At 34.6% G+C, this 16,002-nt stretch overlaps 1 long non-coding RNA gene across 1 annotated transcript in view; it reads left to right on the top strand.

The window, feature by feature from the left end:
- The first annotated feature begins 782 nt into the window (after nt 1-782).
- The window catches only part of LOC145261048 (uncharacterized), a 40,085-nt gene continuing 24,865 nt past the window's right edge, over nt 783-16,002 (top strand). The window contains exon 1 of the long non-coding RNA XR_013864392.1: nt 783-1,934. This is a non-coding gene — a long non-coding RNA (uncharacterized LOC145261048). The remainder of the gene's footprint in view (nt 1,935-16,002) is intronic.

The raw sequence follows: 16,002 nt of genomic DNA, 5'->3' as shown, positions 1-16,002 counted from the left end.
TCTAAAACTCTCTCAATATCTCTCTCAACAACATCCCTCTTAATAAAAGACTCTCTCTCTCTCTCTCTCTGAATAAGACCCCTATATAACACACGCTACTAACGAGGATAACAAATAAAGTTGCTTTTGAATATAGAATGAAACTCCATTTCGTTGTCTTTTATTCTATAAACCTGTAGTCTGGCATGCGGGCTACATGACCAGCCCAGCAAAGCTAGGGATTTAATTTTCTAGCGGGCCACCAGTTATAACGTAAAGAATTACATTGTTTCATATCTGGAAAACTACTTATTTGAGAAAAATTTAAATATTCAGCACACCCGAAAACATGCGAAAATCATAATTTTAATGGAAAATATTAAGGTGGAAACCAAGTAAAATTTTACAAATATTGTCAAATATGGCCGCCTTGTTACGTTACTACATGAAACATGTGGAAAAAGTATCTTTTCAGCATTGTGAAAGCTAGTTGCCGGCCCCAATTTTAAGTGCGATATTCGCTTTCAGCACACCCGAAAACCTAAAGAAAATAGGTTTTTTAAAGGTAGCTTTTATGTTGGTCTACCAGGACACAATTACCTTCTTTTTTTTTTTTTTTTTTTCATAATTACTTTAGTAAATTAGTTATCTCACTTAGAACAATAGATTAAAATTCCAAACAACCAAAATCTCATTTAAGAAAAATGAAGAAAAATGCAAGGATTTGAATTTTGAATTTCGTTTTTACCCATAATGCATTGTCAGCGTTCCACTTCCGTTTTCCCACTTCCGGTGATGATGATGACGACGACGACGACGACGACGACGATGTCGTGACACTATTCCCGGTTGCTGACCGAGAAAGAAAGAAAGTGTATTTTTTGTGTGTGCCTGCGTGGACATATGTTTACATATAAAAGCGGGTGAACGTAACGTCCCAGTGTGGCCACATTCGCAAACGACATATTCCTGAGGCGGATCGTTGGCTTTCTTTTATTGTGTCACTTTATAGACATATCACTTTTTTTTTGTTTTTATTATTTTAATTTCTCTCCGGGTCCAAACAAACAAAAAAGGAGTTCCGCCTCGCCCCCTCGTCTAGGATTTCTCATTTATATATCAGATTATTATTATTTTATATTCACAATCACGACATTCGATTTGTGACTTTTATTTTTAATTCACAGAAACCAAAGAAAATACAACGTTATCACATCAAAAGAAAAGATCTGCCCAGGATATTCGCTTTTCCCCTTACACACACACATTAGAAAAAGGGAGAAAAATACCTTAATATTTAAATAGCGACCGGAAAATCACTTTCTAATTAATAATAAACATTATTTCATTCATGTGACGCTTCCATACAATACTACGCCTTCTTCAGGTATCCAAAATAATCATTAAAAAAAAAAAATATTACAAATAAACAAGAAAAAATTCAGAGCTGTTAGCCAGACAAATCCCTTCGTTGAACGAAACCGACGTTTCTGTAAAGCTTACTTGCCAAAAGTATATTTTTTATATACAACTGCTAAACCCCTACACGTGTGTTGAACAACAGAGTGAACATTTCAATTATATACGTAATATATTGATTTCGTATATGTATTTATTTCAAATAAGACTAGACGTTCGTTCGATTGTCCATCGATACCTGCGGTGTCACTGAACTCTTATTCCGTATTGATAAACATATTAAGCGTGATCGTAAGACTGAAAACGTATTATGGTCTTGTATACGTGATTGAGCTCTCTGGCCGATTTGTTCTATCCAGAAAGAAAAAAAAAAATTTTTTTTTTTTGAAAACGCGCACAAAACAGTAAATTATTAAATTTTATCTTTTCAAAAAAACAAAATAAGAAAATGGTGAATTTTCGAAATGGACCTTTCAAAGAAGGAATTGATAATAAATTTTTTATCATTCCAGGAATCATTGTCGCATCTTTGCTGGGTGAGTATTTTTTCTTTTGTTTTTCTTTTTTTATAAATTGGATGATTAGATGCCCGGCGTTGCCCGGGCGTTTGAAGGTGTGTGTTGAAAAAAAAAAAAAAATGATAGTAGGCAGGCAGGCTCGAACCCGTACCGTGTAAGAAGAAAAGAACGTGAGGGGGGGGGACGTGACGTCTTTGCTGTTGCGCCTATCGCCAAACCCGAAGTGACGTACGTTTAAACTAGGGCTAGTCATTCGAAAAGAGGGGATGACTTTCGAAAATATGGGCGAAAAAAGCGGTAAATTTATACAAATACCGTGACAGCGAATTAGTAGAAAAAAATGTACCCTAACCCTAATCCTAACCCTAACCCAGTTTTCAGATTCGTGTTCAGCACACCGAAACGTAACAGAATACTACGTAAAAGATTTTACTAATTCGCTGTCACGGTGTTTGTATAATAATACCAAAAAAGCGACCCCCTCCCTATAGAAAAGTGTCTAGTTGAGGGTGAAGGAATTAATGTTTTAGCCAATTTTTCGATATTTGTCGTCCGAAGGGTCGAGCTTTAAAACGATACTGATCTCGTGAAAATCCGTCGCCCCTGTCGAAAGTTTTCGGCAGGCAGACATACATACATACAGGTGAGATTATATTATAGAAAGAAAGATTAATATTTTCATTCATAGTTTTCGTATTTATATTCTCTATTGGTTGGACCTGACCCCCCCCCCCAAAAAAAAAGAAAACCGGCTTTCGGAATAACCCTCAACCTCCCCAGGTTAAGAATAGCTTTCGGAATAAACACCCCAACCTCGCAATGTTAAGAACAGCTTTCGGTTTTTGCAATTTTTTCAGTGGATTATTATTGATTGGACACTACTATGAGGGAGTGATTATTCTCGTTCAGGTCCGCCCTCGATTATTATATTGTACCCAATATATTATAGAATAGTTACAAAACACCCTTCCCTCCCATGTTAAGAATAGCTTTCGAAATAACCTTATTTCAGCGCGGTACCAAAAATACATAAGTACCAGTTATTTTTTTTTAATTCTAAAAGGTATTTTATATTCGGAGTCAATGAATGCCGAACGACAAGACCGCGTGGCGTCTTTAGATTAGAAATGGGATAATTTTCTACGGTGTCCTGGCTTGATGTGAATATCGTCCAGGGTTCATGGACTCTGTAATTTAATTTTATTAAACTTTTACTCGATAATTTTCCGTAATTTTCTCCTACCTCCATATCTCCCATTTGCACGCCTGTCGTTCATGTATTGTGCATTTGCACCACAATAAACATGCAGCAATTGTGCATATTTACTAATTAGCCAACAATATAAATAAAACCCAACCATTTCTACAACAGAAAATTTTATTTTTAATTAGCAGGGAGACCCGACGTTTTGTGGGATTAAATGAGAAATATTTAACCCTTCCTTATTCGAAATCAGTGAAATTGGCAATTTTTTAATCAAAATGATTGATTGCCTGCTCTAGTTAGGTCAAGTGAACGTGTCTGTGTACATTTTCCAGCGCAATAACTTTGTCAATTCTAAGTCTACAGACTCGAAATTTGATATACAGGGTACTGAGATTTGGGAAAATCTTTGTAATCCGTTTTGGGCCAGAAATTTGGGGTCAAAGTTCAACGATTTGACCTTTGAGAACTCTGTTAAATTCCTCCACCAATTTTGGGTCTAAACACTTGGAATTTTAGATATATGTTCCTTGGACATGGATCTAACTTAGTAACTTGATTTGAGTCCCAAACAATAAATGTTAAGGGGTCATAATAGGGATCAAAATTTAAAAAAATTGACTTTTTTTTTTTTTTTTGCTCAACATACACCTACAAACACCCGGGCAACGCCGGGATGAAATGCTAGTATATATATATATATATATATATATATATATATATATATATATATATATATATATACGAGAGAGAGATGTTATTTGTTTTTGCTTGAATTCAATTATTTATACGTAAGTGCATTTTTACCTAAATGTGAGTTGAGAATATTTTTCCCTTTTACCGATTTGGTATGGGAAGCGGCATATATATTGTTTAAAATATAATTATCCACTGACACGTGTTTCGTCGTCTATGCCCCATCAGTGGTTGTGGTTGAATCTCGCTAGATTCAGCCACTCTAATCATTCGTAACCCACGAAACCCGTGTCAGTGGATAATTATATTTTAAACAATATATATATATATATATATATATATATATATATATATATATATATATATATAGTGCGTGTGAGTCACACGCCGTGTGACTACTTACACCTGAGAGTATCCTGTACCTCTACACGGCCGCCATTCGCCCATGCAAAGAGTATCGTTGCCACATCTGGGCTGGTGCATCTACCACTAGCCTCTCCCTCTTTGATAGGGTCCAAAAAAGAGTTTTCATTGTAATACGTCCCACTTTGTCAACTAAGCTCCAACCCCTGCCCCATCGCCGCAATGTTGCAATGTTGCATCTCTGTGCATGTTTTATGAATATTTTATGCTTTGATGAACTCATTGCACTTGTGTCCCCCTCTGATGTACATATCCCCGTAGCAACAAAATCTCACCTCTTCACAGATGAGGTTCCTATAATTGCCAGAAATAGTTTCTTTCTTCGAGTAGCTAGACTTTAGAATTCCCTGACTGTACTGACATGCAGAAGTTTAAATGTAACGTAAACCAATATCTTGTTAATCTTTCCAATAGTAGCCCCTTACGTTCAAGTGGCGATATGGTTTGTTAGGGGTGAACGTGAGTAAAAAATGTGTGTGTGTGTGTGTGTGTGTGTGTGCGTGCGTGTGCGTGCGCGTTTCTTTTTTTAAAATTAACCGGTATCATGTCTTCAAAAGTCATCAAATGTTTGTCCATTTTATTTATATTCAATCCTCTCATAATATTCATCATTCAACTGACAATCCACCTTAATTAGCCTTTGTCCTCGAGTGGCTTTTGGTCTTGATAAGTGATGACTCATTGACGAAAAAGTACGGGCAATTCATAAAAGCAAAGAAACTTTACCATATGGTAAAAAAGAAAAACAAAACACGTGTCCGTTATGTATTTTTTTTTTTATATATATATTTTTTAATTTTTTTGTTTGTTTATTTATTTATTTATTTTTTTAAAACTTTTCTATCTTAAGTTATTATTTGACTCAAGTATGTCGTAGAATTGAATTTTATTTGTTTATTAATTAAAAAAAATATATAATTCATTTTTGGTTCCTCGACAAAAGGAGGATGGACCTGTAAATTCACCCTCGTCCGTTCATCCGTCCACACTTTTCTCTTGGAATTTTTTTGAAATTTTGCACAAACATTAAACATGATATGAGTAAAAAAAAAAGTAACAGATCGGATTTTCCGGGAAAACTCTGATTGCCTTCCTAGGGGTGACTTTCAGGTTAAAATGGCTAAAATTGACACTTTTGTGCTTGTAAAAAAAATTGATGCCTTGGATTTTTATAAAACTTTCTGAAAAGTTGTAACTGATTTCTTTATAATTTTGTTTGTCTATACTTCATGAACTCTTGGGTGTACCCCAGAGGCTCATATATATATATATATATATATATATATATATATATATATATATATATAATGGTACTAATTCACTTATTGATCCGTGCTGAAATAATAACGTTATTATTTAAAAAGCCATTCTTAACATGGGGAGGGTGTTTTGTAACTATTCTATACTTTAACCTTACAATTAATTAAAAAACAAAACTTTAATTAAACTTGGAAATACGATTTAAAAAATAGCGCAGATCAGTAAGTGCACTAGCACCACACACACATATATATATATATATATATATATATATATATATATGATCCGAGGTATTATTTTCTTTTTTATTTTATTTTACTTCAAAGTTCTGAGAAATCAAGGGGCCCACAACCAGGGGCTAACACTTGAACTCTATACGAGATGCATAGATATTCGAATGTTCCATTCAAGTTCTTTATCTCTCAAACTTTGAGTTTGTAAAGAAATTGAGAACATAATTTTCCTCTCCCCAATTAACCATTTTTTATATGTTGTAGTATATCTTACATTTTGGTCTCTTGGTCTTACTGGATTCCAGGACAAGAATTTATCTAGTCTGGTGGAGTATCCAGCTTTGTGCTATTACTTGAGGTAATATCACTTGGAAAAGGTGCACCATTCCTCGGAAAAGCTGTGGGATAGCCTTAGTGAGGAGATCTTATTTGGTCTGCGAATACAAAATGTGATTTTGAATATTTGGTCAGGGTTTACTTCTATGGACAAAGTATCCTCATTTCAGGTTGTTCTGACAAACCCCTGTACAGAGAGATCTTAGACACACGAGGACGGCGTCTAGTAGGCATTCAAGTTCTCTCCTTTCCAGAGTAAAGTAACGAATGAAGTAAAGCAAGGTTAATACAAGAGTGCTCAATAGTGAAGTAGAGCAAGATATACTATTTGTTTTTTACATAAGCAGTAATATGTTGCTACACAGTCATGAGCATGTTTCGGTCAGCTAGTTACTGGAGGTCTCTAGTTACTGGTAACTAGCTGACCGAAACATGCTCATATCATGACTGTGTACCATTACTACTGCTCATATAAAAACAATTAGAAAGTATATATATATATATATATATATATATATATATATATATATATACTTGTTTATTGTTATATAAACATGCTCACATCCCGCTGCTACAAATAGCCACTTGTTTCAATCAAACAACAGATATCATCAGGCAGCGACTTGACTATTCAAAAGTTCAATGAATAATCTAATCTTTATTCATTGAACTTTTGAATAGTCAAGTCGCTGCCTGATGATATCTGTTGTTTGATTGAAACAAGTGGCTATTTGTAGCAGCGGGATGTGAGCATGTTTATATAACAATAAACAAGTATTATCAGCTCTTTTTATTGAGCACTATCTAACAACCTCGTTGAATTCATTAGTCCATTACTTTTGAATATAAAAAAACCCGAGTATATATATATATATATATATATATATATAAAATAAAAATTACAATTAAATTTACCAAAATGATCCAAGATGGTAATATTAAAGTATATTATAAATATTAAAGAATTAATATTTATAAAGTTATCTCAGCCAGATGTAAAAGCTCGATAAAACCAAATATGAGATAAAGCTTATATTTATGTCTCGGAAGTAGAGTGAAAAGCATATCTTATTTTTCTTTTGTTAATATTATTGGAATTTTTTCCTTGTACACATTTTTGTGAATTATTCCATGGATTTCTGCCTTTGGATTATTATGGACCATCTTCTTCCAATTACGAGATTTCCTTGGATTTTACTTGTGCAAATGGAAATTCAATTAACTTTCTTGAAGTTATATATTTGGATTTTACCGTCACTGGATTATTTATCTTCCACCAGACTATCCATTCATGTGTAATCACCCCTTTTCTTCACCATATTCCCTCTGCTTCACTTTTTTTGTTTTCAAGTAAGATCTTTGACTTATTTGTTGTTTCATCAAATACTTTTGCATGCAAAATCCGATCCCGCATTTTGCTAATTCCTACCCTCTGATGAGAAGAAAAGTATTTCTTCGAAACTCCGGATTAAGGACTATCCACGTATTTAGTGTTTCCTTTTCAGATTAAATATGTTTTTAACTCATTTCAAAGTGTTTTATTTAACATGTTTTATTAACTGTTTGCTCGTATATATATATATATATATATATATATATATATATATATATATGGAAATGTTTATTCAACTATATTTCACCTTTTATTTATACCAATCCTTTAATTTATGAAAAATGTAACTACAGAGCATATACAAATATAATCTTTTATGGATTTGATTTTAAAGCCTGTTTATTTGAAGATTTCGATAAAAGTGTAATATAATGAATGACAAAAAGTGCTGGGGGGGGGGCAAATAATTGTTATCAACTGATAGGAAATATTAATTTCTAGCGATCTGTATAGTTTTAAACTTTTGAAGCTGTTTGTAAATTTTATTCCAAAATTTGTTTAATTACTTTCTTAACCGATTTCGTCAATCGACTTTTTTGTCATTTGATTTGTTTTTAATTCCTTCTTAGATCGCTAATTTCATGCTTTAAATGTTTTTTTTTTTTTAAACGGCATATCTTAATTTGACTGGAAACCACCCCCCGGCCTTAGGGTTAGTGATTTTTTTTTTTTTTTTTTTTTACACTTTAGTATGTTTTAAGAAAGAAATTAGCAACCCCTCACCTATTCAAAAAGAAAATCTACAGTCATGTTTGACGAAATCGGTGAAGTAGACATAGAGAAAAATAACTTAAAGTTTCAAAAGTTTAAAACTATGCAGGTCGATAGAAAATAACGTTTTCTATCGTTTCGTAAGCTATTATATATTCATACTTCCTTCCATTTTTTTTTTTTTTTTTTTAATCGTGGTTAACTATACAACACTTTCACCAGATAATTTAATGAAGGGATATTTGTGTTTAACAAAAATCTACAGGCACTTATCCAATTTACAACCTAATCTTCGGTAACTTTCATAAACAGCTGAAAAATACCGAAGTGGAGACTGCCAGAGGATTAATTCAAAACTCACACCTTTCACCATAAAGGAAACAGCGAGGATATTAAAAAGAGCTCTCGGTTGGTTTCAATAAAAACCAGGGAAATGTTGGCAGCTGGTTTGGCTGCCCCATACCCAGCGTTACAATCTTCAAAGAAAGAAAAATTTTTTAAAAAGTGTCTTTCTGACTAGAAAGATATCGGGGGGGGGGGGACTAATACCAATAATAGAATCTCTGGATTAATACAATATGACAACTGCGTTTCGGTGGCAATTTGTGGGGTGAATGAGTTTAAAAAAAAAAAAAAAAAGTATTGATGCCTTTTTTTTTTTTTTTTTAAATTATACTTATATATATATATATATATATATATGAGAGAGAGAGAAATCTTTATGATGGGGTTACCCGGTGTTGTAGGTGTGTGCGTTTTGGGGGGGGGTAAAGAAGAACAAAAAGGAAACTTAAGCCTGTTTAAATATTTAAAAAAAAAAACAATGAAAAACAGCGATTTTAAAAATGGAAAAAAAAAATAAAGGAAGGGGCTTGTTGACAGGTCGGCTCGAACCCGGAGCCTTGAGGCCCATAGGCTAAGCCTGAATAACTGCGCTACAGCGACAGTCAATGTAAGAGCGATTAAAAAGTGAATGTCAAACATCGCGCTATTCCCCAGTTTTTAATGAGGTCAAATTGTTTTACTGCGGGATAGTTGACGGTGACGTTTACATTCGGTTCAAATCTGGTTTTGCTGTTTTTATACTGAAAAGTGAAATGTGGAATATTTATCTTTTGAAAGTTGGGCAAATTAAATAGACAGGCGACCCCCGTTGTTAACTCGTAGATATTATCATTTAGATGTGATATAAAAAGTTTTAAGTGAGTCAACCGATCGCTTCTCGGAAAAAAGCCTTTCTCGGACATACACAAAAAGCGAACGTACATACATACACATTTTCGCTTTTATATATATAGATACTTGTGAACGACCTTCTCGGCAGCTGCCAATGTGAGACAAAGACACGGCCAGAAGAGAAGACAAATGTAAAGAAATCCATGACACACTGTTGGAGGTCAGTGATTATCGAGCGAAAGAGGGAGGGCACTTGATATCACACAATATCATTTTTGACAGCTGTGTTTTCTATGTATAATAGCTATTGGGATTACAAAATCGATATATACATTCTCTCACGGACAAAACCAACGCACGTTAACATGAACACATAGCTTTATGACCCCCTTTCGTTTACACAGCCGAAACCAACTTGTCTATTTAATTTTCTGGTACTTGTGCACTTATTGAACTGTGCTGAAATAATAACGTTATTTAGAAAGCCATTCTTAACATGGGAAGAGGAGGGTGTTTTGTACCTACTCTGTACTTTGACCAAATAATTTAATAAAGGATATCGTAAAACTTTAATTTAACTTGAAAATACTATTTAAAAATAGTGCGGTTCAGGAAATGCACAAACGCTTTTTTTTTCTTTTTTTTTCCCCCTTACAAACACCTTCCTTTGGACTAGGAAGAAAGTGTAGTATATGTTTTGATGCTGCACTAATTTGCTCTGTCCTTAATCGGCGGAAAGTCCTTCCAAATTGAGGCAATTTTTATTCTTGTTCTGTAGTGACTGAATTGCAAAACAATTCAGATGAACACTAAAAAGCAAATGGCTCGATGAAGTTACCTTCTTCTTCTGTTTTGTTAGGATTTGCTTTCCTCATCACTTCTAAAAACAAGTTAGTTTTCACAGGAACGGGTTAACTCAAGGTAGCTTTAACCAATGAAAATCGTCTTAAGGCGCCAAAATTTTACAAGTCTGTTAAATGAACAAGCCAAAACAAACTTAGAAACTCTTATAAAACGGGGAAACAAACAGTTAAAAGCTACAGAGATATTTTACAGTGGAAGGACATCTGCTCAACATCCCTTCCCTCCATGCTTTTTGCGGGGTGTGGGGGTGGGGTAAAAATGCATCTTCAATAACTCGTATACAAACCTTCATTTCGCTCGCATTGTTACACACTTGTGAGAGTCAGGAAAAGAGAAACGAATTTCTACTCGCTGTTATACACGCATTAACAAGAACAAGGTAAACCAACACACACACACACAATACCACGCTGCCAAATACTTACATATGCAGATTATTCATGCTACGAACATATTGACATACACACCTATAAGCCTTGTGACAACTTACTCGACTTTCTTTACCAAAAACATGAATTTGTGTAAGTGACACCTTGCTGACTGAAAATAACTTTTATATTCGAAGAAATTAGAAAAAAGAAATTATAGATATAAAAATGTGTTATAAAATTTCGTTTTTCATATACAAAACATTTAGTTAGCACTTGCTAACTGGTGACCCTTCTATTCTCTCAAATGGTTCATTTATTTCCAGATGTGCACATATACCCGGCGAACAAAGTGCAAGAGAGATTCAAACAATTGCACTTAAAGGGGCGATTAGAATCTTTAAAAGATCTCTCGGTTGGAATGTATGAGATAACTGGTGATGTTCCCATCCCCAGCTTAAACAAAATAAGAAAATTAAAAATCAAAAAAAAAAAAAAACGTGAAGCATGCATGGTCCCCCATGAGTACAGTGAACGAGGCATAAAAAAAAATGCCTAAGTTCAGCATTTGCCGCCTCTCCATTTACATCCAAAAAGTCCCCAGGGGACGTCAAATCCTGGTGAAAATGAACAAACGGTGCAGTTTTAGACCTTAACATATGTAAATCTGAGTTCTGCACCATGCAAAATAAATGATTGTCCATCATTTGCCCCCCCCCCATTTAGCCACAAAAGTCCCCAAGGTCTTAACATATTTCAATTTGAGTTCAGCACCATGCAAAACTGCTAAATAAACATACACAGAAATTTTTGGACAAATATGGTAAAATAGCCCCAAAAATGAAGTGTTTTTATCAGCCCTAAAAGAGCCCTTGAGGCACACCAAAGAGTTATCGCGAAGTATAGACAAACAAAATTATATAGAAATCTGCTCTGCAGAAAGTGCCTGGGCAGCCCTGTAGGCATTCCCCAGCAAGGACACCTCAGGTGATCATCAATAAACTACTCCCTTCTCAAAGAGAGAAGGCAAGGCCTGGGAGGCTGGACTTCCTAGAACGGCACAGAACTAAACTTCCACCGCAAAATCAACAAGAATAGCGGAAGCAAAATAATTTCTGTAAAATACTCAGTTTTCATTAGTTAAAATAGTTGATTCTGATTGGTTACTGAAGTAGGACGTCAACCAATCCAAATAATACACTCGTGTGATGTGTAGGGGCGGGTGAGAAGATCAAACGTAATCCAATTGTTAGTGAAATCACTTTTAAGATATAACGTGTCCAATCACTTATTGGACACGTTGGCATCTTGAGATTAAGGTTTTAAAAATGACTGCCATGGGTGGGGGGGGGGATTTGCTATTTACACATTCATCATAAAATGGACATTTTTGAAACTGGTGTCATATTTCGGTGCTTGTTGAAATAGTCGACAAATCGATTTTTTAAATACGTCGTTTCAAGCAAAAACAATATTATACATATAATTGTCATGTCGAAAATAGTAATATATCCAAAAATTACGAAAATTCATAGTACTGCTATTGTTTTTAGTAAAAAAAAAAAAAGAAAAAGTCTGTCGCTGTGGACAAACAATATTGCACGCAATGAACCTGTAATCTAAAATATACGTTCTGAGTTATGCCCCCTGTGTGTGAACTCTTTTACGTTCTACTTTATAACGTCTAAGAAAAATGCAATTTTCCCCAATTTTCCGTAATTTTTTTACATGGGAGTCACCACTTGTCAAGGTCCGGATGCCACTCGAGGATAAGGGGTAATAAGTGTACAGTAGTCAATGGGATAATATCGTAGTAATTATTAGTAGTGGAAATTTGGTCAATTTGGTCAATTGGGGCGATTCAACAAGAATTTGTGGTAATCATGAAGAAAGAGAGAGCCTGTTTCCTCCGTTTAACTATAGGTGGCGTTACTGTCTGTCCACCCAGTTACGAAAGCACAAAATGTATATAATGGCATCCTTGAAATAAAAATAAATGTTTTTGTTATATTTTAATTTTAAACATGTTTTTCTTTTGTTTGTGCAAACATATTTAAGTTTTATTTTTCCAAACATTTACTTTTTTTTTTTTTTTTTTTTGCAAGCATAAACTAAATGTTTTGCTATATTTTTCTTTTAAACATATTTATGGGTACAACCGTTTTTCCGCGAGTATTTTTTACGCTCTTATAATAAAAAAAAAAATCAACGTTTTTTCTTTTCTCTTTTTTTTTATGGACCCCCCCTTTTTTTTTTTCTTAATTTTTCTGCACTTATTTTACCTTTTCCGCGAGTATTTATATATATATTTGAAAAAGAATATTGTAACACCTGAATCTTACTTGAAACTATTAAAAAATAGCGCGGTACAATAAGTGCATAAGAAAACTTTTCAAAAAGAAAAATATTTAAAAAATATTTAGTTTATGCTTGCAAAAAAAACATAAAAACAAAAAAAAAAGTTAAAAAAAAACGTAAATGTTTGAAAATAAACAAGCAACAAAACGTAAATGTTTGGAAAAATAAAACTTAAATATGTTTGCAAAAACAAAAAAAAAACGTAAATATGTCTGAAAAAAAACAAACTTAAATATGTTTGCAAAAAAACAAAAAAAAAACATGTTTAAAATTAAAATATAACAAAAACATTTATTTTTATTTCAAGGGTGCCATTATATACATTTTGTGCTTCCGTAACTGGGTGGACAAACAGTAACGCCACCTATAGTCAAACGGAGGAAACAGACTCTCTTTTTTCACGATTACCGAATTTGTTTACGTTGGACTTGAAGACTACCAAATTGTAGTCAGCTGAAAAGCAGGCAAACGGAAGAAAGATCTCTCGCTTTTTTTTTTTTTTTTTTTTTTTTCGTTCTCGGAGACACTTGGGTAGAATCTAATTTAAAAATTAACCATTGTAAGCGTAGAAGAAAATATCGAAGCCGGTCATTTTGTGTATCTTACCGCCACCATGTAAATTGAAAAATAAAAATGTCCGCTTCTCCTTCCTTTAATCTGATTGGTCCATTTTTCTTCTTTGAGAGTTACTTGCCCTTGGAGGGAGGGGGGATTTCTTTGAATTTATTTTACATTTTTGAACGAAATAAAATAAAACAAACGAAAACATTAAACATTTATTTTACATTTGTACGGAATAATAAAATAAATTTATTTTGCATTCGTACGGAATAAAATAAATTTATTTTGCATTTGTACGGAATAAAATGAATTTATTTTACATTTGTATTGGAATAAAATAAATTTATTTTGCATTCGTACGGAATAAAATAAATTTATTTTGCATTCGTACGGAATAAAATAAATTTATTTTGCATTCGTACGGAATAAAATAAATTTATGAAAATATCGAAAAAAGGTTATATTATACGTATCAGTTTTGAACTGAAGATCTCCGTAAAGAAATTTCATTTAATTTGATTTAGTAATTGTTTTTTTTTTTTTTTTACAGCGGAAAAACACGTTCTTATGAGAGCGCGTTGAAGTTAGCCATTATGAAATTTGTTAAAGACGCCAGGGAGAGATAACTCCATGTAAAGCCCCGACACTCCCTCCCCATCTTTAATGCTAGCTTTTCTTCCTAAAAAACGAACCTTTTGCTTGGTGTCATAACAAATCGTTTTTTCGCTGAATAAAAAAAAAAATTAAAAAAAAAAACAAACTACTTGATGAAATTAAGTGAAATTTTTTTTTTCGGGGAACTTCATTCCATAACGGATACGTACAATTTAAACTTTTTTCGATATTTTCATTTTTTTTTAATGTCTTGATTAAACTGTACAAGTACAAAAAATTTTTAAATGCGCAAATCACGAAGAGGCGAGATATGCACACGTTCAAGAGTGGTCACCCAATTTTATTAATATATAGGTCTTTCTCGAACAATTGATGACTGAAATCTTTATTTTATTTATCTGTTTTAGATTTTATAGATCAACAAAAAACTTCTTTTTTACAAAAACGTTTCCAGTAAATGTAGAGTCCCAATTCTTTTAATGCCCATTGTGTCTAAGAACGAACCTTTATTCCCATTGAATTTTTTTATGTCTATCCCCCCTCCCCCTCTTTCTTTTAAAATGTGGTCAGTCAGCATTTGTTACCCCCTACTTAAGTTTTCGCTTTGTTTTCCCAGCCGGCCTGATTTAATTACGTTCAGAATAGTAAAAAAATAAATGAATAAAATAATTCAAGGTTTATTCTTTTGGTGCGGACGCGCGTGTGACCTCCCCCTCTCCCCCTCTCTGTCTCTCTCTCTCTTTCTGTCTGTCTGTCTCTCTCTCTCAACATCTATATCGACATTCCCTTTTTAGATATTCCCATAGTGTGCGTCTGTGTTTTATTTTTATTTTACAGTATTTTTTATAATTCATTGCTATGAAAATAAATCTGTGAAAATTGAACAATTATAAATATCGGAATACTACAATGGAGAAAGAGCGAATATAATTAGATTTTATCTTTCAGATCCCCCATCTCTCTCTCTTGTTCTCGCCTGCTCTGTCCCTCTTTCTCTCTCGTTCTTCTCTGTCTGTCGCCTTGTCTGTCTGTCGCCTTGTCTGTCTGTCGCCTTGTCTGTCTGTCTCTCGCCTCTTGCCTTCCCTGCCTTCCTGCCTCCCGCCTGCCTTTCCTGCCTGCCTGCCTCTCGCCTTCCCTCCCTCCCTCCCTGTCTGCCTGTCTGTCGCCTTTCCCATCTGTTCTCTCGCCTTTCCCATCTGTCTCTCGCCTTCCTTTTCTCTCTCCCACTCTCGCTTTCCTTTTCTCTCTCCCACTCTCGCTTTCCTTTTCTCTCTCCCACTCTCGCTTTCCTTTTCTCTCTCCCACTCTCGCTTTCCTTTTCTCTCTCCCACTCTCGCTTTCCTTTTCTCTCTCCCACTCTCGCTTTCCTTTTCTCTCTCCCACTCTCGCTTTCCTTTTCTCTCTCCCACTCTCGCTTTCCTTTTCTCTCTCCCACTCTCGCTTTCCTTTTCTCTCTCCCACTCTCGCTTTCCTTTTCTCTCTCCCACTCTCGCTTTCCTTTTCTCTCTCCCACTCTCGCTTTCCTTTTCTCTCTCCCACTCTCGCTTTCCTTTTCTCTCTCCCACTCTCGCTTTCCTTTTCTCTCTCCCACTCTCGCTCTTCCTTTTCTCTCTCCCACTCTCGCTTTCCTTTTCTCTCTCCCACTCTCGCTTTCCTTTTCTCTCTCCCACTCTCGCTTTCCTGTTCTCTCTCCCACTCTCGCCTTCCTTTTCTCTCTCCCACTCTCGCCTTCCTGTTCTCTCTCCCACTCTCGCCTTCCTGTTCTCTCTCCCACTCTCGCCTTCCTGTTCTCTCTCCCACTCTCGCCTTCCTGTTCTCTCTCCCACTCTCGCCTTCCTGTTCTCTCTCCACACTCTCGCCTTCCTGTTCTCTCTCCCACTCTCGCCTT

The sequence above is a fragment of the Euprymna scolopes genome, chromosome 37, assembly GCF_053919585.1.
Source record: "Euprymna scolopes isolate OS-2025 chromosome 37, ASM5391958v1, whole genome shotgun sequence".
NCBI classification, from domain to species: Eukaryota; Metazoa; Mollusca; class Cephalopoda; order Sepiida; family Sepiolidae; genus Euprymna; species Euprymna scolopes.
This window is presented reverse-complemented; position numbering and strand designations above follow the sequence as displayed.